Raw genomic sequence first — 7,274 nt, 5'->3', positions numbered from 1 at the left:
CACCAAACACACAGACAGCGAGAGAGCAGCGCAGCGCCGCGCAGCGGGCTGCGCAACGTATGACGCACACCACTTATTACCACCTACCAACCATCTTCATAGATAGATAGATAGATAGATAGATAGATAGATAGATAGATAGATAGATAGATAGATAGATAGATAGATAGATAGATAGATAGATAGATAGATAGATAGATAGATAGATAGATAGATAGATAGATAGATAGATAGATAGATAGAGCAGTCAGGTCCATTTCTAGTCCTCTAAGTGATTTTGTTTGGCCCCAATAATTTTAGAATAAAACAAATCTGTCCTGTGCTCAACAAAAAATATTTTTTACTTTTTATCCAGGCTTCTACATTCTTCTTAATTATCACTCTCCCCTTGATAAGCACTTTGGGGACTTAACCATGTCCTATTCTAAATCCTAAACACATCTGTTCAAGACCCTCTAAATGATTTACAGATCCATTTGCTACAAAGGTCTATTTTCTGTGTTTCAATACAATCTTGCGCATTTAGTTCATTATTGAAAAGAAAAGACAAATTTATAGAGTGGGCCTTCCCAGGCCCACTTGTACCAAGTGCTTTTATTTTGGCCCTCATTGCAAAAGGTTTGGACACCCTTGATTTAAGCCAGAGTCTCTACTCTATGCTTTAACAACTCTTACTTTGTCAAGTTTTTTCCACCTTGAGCAGAGATCGTCAAAAATGTTTTGATAAAGTATTATTTTTTCTTTCCAGACGGTGCTTTGTAAGCCATGGCTGAGTGACACCAGAAGAGATACTCAGACCTGCCAATACAAACCACTGATGAAAAAGAAGTAAACTAGTCTCCCTTTTCAATAGAAGTCCAGAGATCACAATTACATGACACAAGAGTTTATGCACATCACAAGGTCTTTACTGTGCGCACAATTATTAGGCAAGTTTTAGTTTTGACCATATCAACATTTTTATGCATATTTTCCAATTCCAAGATGTATAAACTTGAATGCTTATAGGATACTTATATACAATAAGCAGCAGCAATAACAATAATATGTTTATAAACATATCAGCTCATTTGTATTTGCTTATGGGGAAGGGTGGGTCCTAAGGAGATCAACGCTCTATATTAAGGTGTGTATAATTATTAGACACCTTCTTTTCCTCAGGCAAAATGGGTCAAAAAAGAGATTTAAGTGACTGAAAAGTACAAAATTGTAAAAAGTCTTTCAGAGGGGGGCAGGACTCTTGAAATTTCTAAAATGTCGGGCCGCGATTACATCAAATGTTTTGCTACAAATAGCCAACAGGGTCGCAAGAAATGTGCTGCAAAAAAAAGATGTAAATTAACTGTCAAAGATTTGAGAAGAATCAAACGTGAAGCTACAGGAACCCATTATCTTCCAGTGCTGCTATGTGCCAGAACAGTACCTAATCCTAATCCTACCCTCCCTGGAGTTCCCAGAAGGACAACCTGTTCAGAGCTCAGAGACGTGGCCAAGGTAAGGAATGCTGAAACCTGACCACCGCTGAACAAGACACATAAGTTGAGACCTCAAAAACCTGAAGACAGATTTTCAAAGGTTTTTTGCACTGATGAGATGAGAGTGATGGCATCAACAGATCTATAGACTCACAATAACTGTCACTGAAAAGAAGGGTGGCTATATTGGTCATTGATTTATCATTTTTATGTCAGAAATGTTTATTGGTCAATGTTGAGTTGTATGTTTATTATTCTCACAATAAACAATTGAGATAGGAAAATGTTTGGTTTACATTGAGTTGCATAATAATTCTGCATACTAACATTTATTTTTGTGCATTCAAATGGCAGCAAAACTATTATTGATCTGAAGCAAACACAGCAGGCTTTGGGAAAAAACAAAACAAAAAGCAAAAACCGTTCTCAACCCTTCAGGTTGAAAGGTTCAATGGAAATCAGGGGCAAAGAGGATGGATGGTGCTCCAGCTGCTGTAGCGCCATCCGTCCTCTTTGCCCCTGATTTCCATTCTCTCTTCAGCTAAAGAGCTGGATGGCCTTTTCAGGCAGGAGGTATGTAAGAAGATGGTCTTTTTGAAAGCAGAGGTGCAGACCGGCCCTGAACAGGATGTGGGGGCAACTTAGAAACAGCTACAGTTCCAACAAGTTACTTCCATAGAACATTGTTTGGACATGTTCTATATTCCATGTTTCATCCTACCATCTCTGAAGGTCCTTTATTTTTTATTATGCTTTTGCTGTTGGGTCTTTGCCAACTGTAAACATGACATGGGACACAAAGGTACCAATAACTTGACAGAACCTCAATTTAAAAAATGTATCAAACTTGTAAGATATTTCATTGTGCTAATATGTCTTTTTCTGGAATAAGGTGTAGTTTAATGACGCAAGGTTCAATAAAATTGTCATAAAAACCTATTTTTCTAAGGTTACCATACATAACTACAAATGCCCAACTTGTAGCACAACAGAATCATGTTTGTAATAATATGTGGGACAAGCTCCCTCTGAGGGGGGGATGGACCATGTCCGCCCTCAGGAAAGAGCCTACAATATGCCATCTATGCACTGACAGACCACTACATCTCTATTCCATGCAGCGTTGGGAAGAAAGACAACTGCAGGAAAGGCAGAGCAGCACATGAAAAAGCTAATGTGATCTTCTAATGTGAAGAAACTTCAGAGGCCAAAGTTAATGAAAAATACATGTGTTTTAAGCATACAAAATCCATGCTACTTTAAAAACTAATGTCAAGATTGCTGTTGCTGCAAATCACAAAGCTGTAAAATCAAATCAAATCAAATTTTATTTGTATAGCACATTTCAGCAGCAAGGCATTTCAAAGTGCTTTACATCATAAACACAAGAACACAAAGACATGCAACATATAATAGACAATACATTGTTACATATTACATTTAAAAAACAATTCTAAACAGGTGTGTTTTTAATTGGAATTTAAAAGAAGTCAGGGTTTCTGCTGTTTTACAGTTTTCTGGAAGTTTGATCCAAAGTTTTGGTGCATAGATGCTGAAAGCTGCTTCTCCTCTCTTGGTTCTGGTTCTGGGGATGCAGAGCAGAACCAGAACCAGAACCTGAGAGTCTGGAAGGTTGATACAACAACAGCAGATCTTTGATGTATTGTGGTGCTAAACCGTTCAGTGATATATAAACTAACAGTATTTTAAAATCTATTCTTTGAGCTACAGGGAGCCAGTGGAGGGACTTTAAAACTGCTGTTATGACTCTATCTTCCTGGTTTTAGTGAGAACAGGAGCAGCAGCTTCTGGATCAGCTGCAGCTGGAGGATTGATTTGTTGGACAGGCCTGTGAAGACGCTGTTACAATAATCAATGTGACTGAAGATAAACGCATGAATGTGTTTCTCTAGATCTGGCTGAGACATTAGTCCTCTAATCCTGGAGATGTTCTTCAGGTGATAGACTTTGTAATTGTCTTTATGTGGCTCGCAAGGTTCAGGTCCGAGTCCATCACTACTCCCAGGTTTCGGGCTGATCGCTAGGTTTTAGTTGTAATAACTGAAGCTGTGCATTGACTCTAGATCTATAGCTCTAGATCTATAGCTCTAGATCGTTCCTCTTTAGGTCCAAAAATAATGACTTCAGTTTTGTTTCTGTTTAGCTGGAGAAAGTTTTGGCACATCCACACATTTATCTGCTCTAAACATTTATTCAGTGATTGGATGGGTTCAGAGTCACCTGGTGACATCTTAATGTAGAGCTGTGTGTCATCCGCATAGTTGTGGTAGCTAATATTATTTCCTGTTATAACCTGAGCTAGTGGGAGAATATAAATATTAAATAAGAGGGGTCCTAGAATAAGAGCTGCTTTTCATCAGTATTTCAGAATCCTTGAATTCCACAGGTGTATAAGATCCAACACCTTGGCATGCAAACATGCTTTAACAGACTGTTAGAGAACGGTCTGAGACATTCAGTCTGGTTCATATTCTTCCTCCCAGGCTCCCAGTGCTAACTACGAACAACCAATCAGAGCCCGGAGTCAATGACAGCCTTGTGTTGCGTTGCTCATCCCCCTCCCTTCTCCCTTGCTCTCTGCTATTCTGTAACTTTTTCCAGCTAAATAAAAGTGGCTATGATATTTAGCATAGCCACTGATAATGACGGATAATCTGTTTTACTATAACACAATTTATTTGCATGTTTCTCTGCCATTGGCATATTTAGCACCGTGTACACAAAGTCGATTCCGAGTGCTAAGATCCTCCTCTTGGCTCTGATTGGTTGTTTTTGACCAGAAGAGCATTTCAGCAGCCAGCAACAGCAACACAAGGAGAAAGTGGAGAAGCTTGATCTTTTCACAGATTATCTGTTTACATTAATAGTTTCAACAAATATGAAAAACAAAACAAAACAAAAAAAACATATTTATATGCTGCATTTATAAAGAGTTGTCAAAACGCTGGACATTGCTCCAGTTCATCACCATATCTCTGACTCTTCCAACAACTTTTAGTTATTGACTTTCTTTAACAATGACTCGTTTGGGCCAGCTTGGCTGTAGTGTCAGGGACAGCACTGTTATAGCTGGTTGAGCTATGACAGGGTCTCAACAGAACATTTCCATTTAAAAGCCCTTTTAAAAAATTGACTTGTGTAATATTTTGTTTCTCACTAACTGAAAATTGGGTTTTGTTAAGCTATAAAACATAATCATCAAAAAGAACAAAAATAATTGCTTGAAATATATCACTATGTGTAAATACAACAGTGAATGTTTTTGATATCTCTTATTGAACAAACCTCGTGGACTGCAAAGCAGAAGCAATAATGAATACAACCCATTGATGTAATTCGTTTTCAATCAGTAATCTATCTATCCTTCAGTTACAAGAATTCAATAAATTACCTGCTAAAGAAGTTTGAATCTGTAGAAATGTCTTATTTCCATATAAACTCATCTTATCAAATCCTGCTTCTGACAGCACAGAGGAAAAATCAAAGTTTCTGTTCAGAATCAGACTCAAGGCTGCCATCTGGCGTCAGCAGCAGGGCATGAATGAGAAAATGTTTCTGTTTAGTAAAGTTATTAATGCTGTAAACCATGTCACTCTGACAGCAAGGTCATTCAGAGATTGTCTTACAGAACTGTTTTCAAGTACAAAGATTCATCCAGAAGAACGAGTTAATCTCCAGGATAACTCAAGCAGTGACGATAAACTACTTGTGTTACTTCTAACCTGTGCATAAGAAACTCATGTTTGAAAAACAGTGAATACATTTAGAGAGGTGGTAAATGCATGGATCCCTTCTGGATACAAAGTGTCCAACTTTACACCAGATGGAAGACATGAGCCACAGTTTGTTTGTCTAAACATGTAAGAATTGAAAATCATGGAAAATCAGCAATAATTCAGTGCTTAGCCACGCTCTCCTTCTAATTAATACTGATAATTTTTACGTGACATGTGACACATATCAGAAATCCATGCTGAGACGCAGTGTTGCACTTGTAGATGATTTATTATTACAATAAAATGACTTAATTGAACAATAAAATCCTTAAATCTGTGCTTTGCATTATAATGGCTCAGCACAATATATGAATGAATTTAACAAAGAATAAACACTTTGATTAATTCAAACTTGAAGGCTTGAGCATTATCTAATGATAATAACATATAGGAAACCTGTATATGTACATACACATTTTCTCTTACTGTCTGAATTTAAAAATTATCTTGTTTTAGCTCAGCATTACCAACATTATTTTTATTTGCTAAATGCCATAAAAAATTTTTGAGGTCCATTCCTCCAGACAGAACTGAGGCAGGTTGGTTTCAGATCAGGGCTTTGGGATCACCACTGTCTGTGCCTGTCTGTGCCCAAGCTGTCTGATTTAACTTCAAACAGAGAGAGAAAAATATGTATGTCTTTTCATTTGGTGGATATGTAAACTTCTCATTTCTATTGTCCATTATTCCTCAGATTTCTTATTGGCAATTTAGTTTAAAGTTAACACAGAATCTGAAGGCCCAATCACAGAATCCTGATCAATATCTGTACCAAACTGAGGAAGCTAACAAGCTAACCTCTTTTGTTTAAGCAGATATGTTTGCAGCTGAACTATTTACTATTTATTTATTTACTATTTACAGAAATACAGTAGTAACTTGAGATGTATGAAGAGATCGGCTCCTTCCTGTAGATTTCAGCTATCAGATTATTTTCTTCTTCTCAACATTGAGCCACATGTGATTCTGCTATGACAGTTTCTCGACCTTTTGAGGCTACTTTTCACTGACTATTATTTTATTATTAATTACTATAACTATTGTTGATGTTTTGATTTCTATGGTTGTTTCTGGAGTTATTGTCAAAAATAATTTCCCAGAGAACAAAAAAGAAAAGTAAATAGAAATAATTTTTTCAAAGAAAAATGCAATGACTGGACATTCAACTTAAAATCAGCAGCCAATCAGTGGAAAAAATATTCTTTTTGGTTTAAACATAACACAAAATGACCAAATAAAACATGTTGAACAATACCAGTTTAAACTTTGAACTATTTGCAAAAGGACAGCTCTGTAACATTAAAACATGGATAGAACTGCAACTATATCAATCCTAATTCTTCTCTCCAATATTTCTGTGAGTTTCTGGTGGCGCAGCTCTGTGCTGCCTTCAGGAGAATGGGACATCAGAGTGTCATTCACAAAATTTCACCCTGTTGGAGAAATTGTGATATTATTAATCAAATATTCGTTATTTTCATATAATCTTATAGTATTATCTTCTTTTATGCTTTTATTGTTAAATCTCATTATAGAATTAAGAATGTTTCTGCATTGTTGATTTGCTCTGATTCCTTTCTTAGAAGGCCTCATTGATGGAAAGCAGAGACAACAGTTTTCCTGCAGGGTTATCTCTCGGTGAAGAGCTCTGCTTCGTTGAGTTGCTGGATTGCTATAAAACTGTCACTGTGAAGGTTCACTACATATTCTGTTAAACTTTGTGCCTGGAATGAGATTATCTAGGGAAGGATAATTTGTGTCTTAGTTAGTAAATGGCATTTAGCGCTGTAGCTATATGATGAATTGTTTTCCCCTCCTTTCAGAGTTACAGCATCCTTGTGATTAGGGATCCTGAAAACAATAAAAAGAGAGGAGCAGGCAAATGTGTTTTCAGAGCGGTAGGAGATTGTAACTGAAAGCACATCTCTGTCTGTTCTCCTCGCGAGTAGCAGGAATTTAACTCTTTTGTCTTCCCTGTGTTTGTTTAATCTGTGTTTAATAG

The sequence above is a fragment of the Poeciliopsis prolifica genome, unplaced genomic scaffold, assembly GCF_027474105.1.
Source record: "Poeciliopsis prolifica strain line A6 unplaced genomic scaffold, Auburn_PproV2 SCAFFOLD144, whole genome shotgun sequence".
Taxonomy (NCBI): Eukaryota; Metazoa; Chordata; class Actinopteri; order Cyprinodontiformes; family Poeciliidae; genus Poeciliopsis; species Poeciliopsis prolifica.
The sequence above is the reverse complement of the archived record's forward strand: the minus strand, read 5'-3'. Positions refer to the sequence as shown.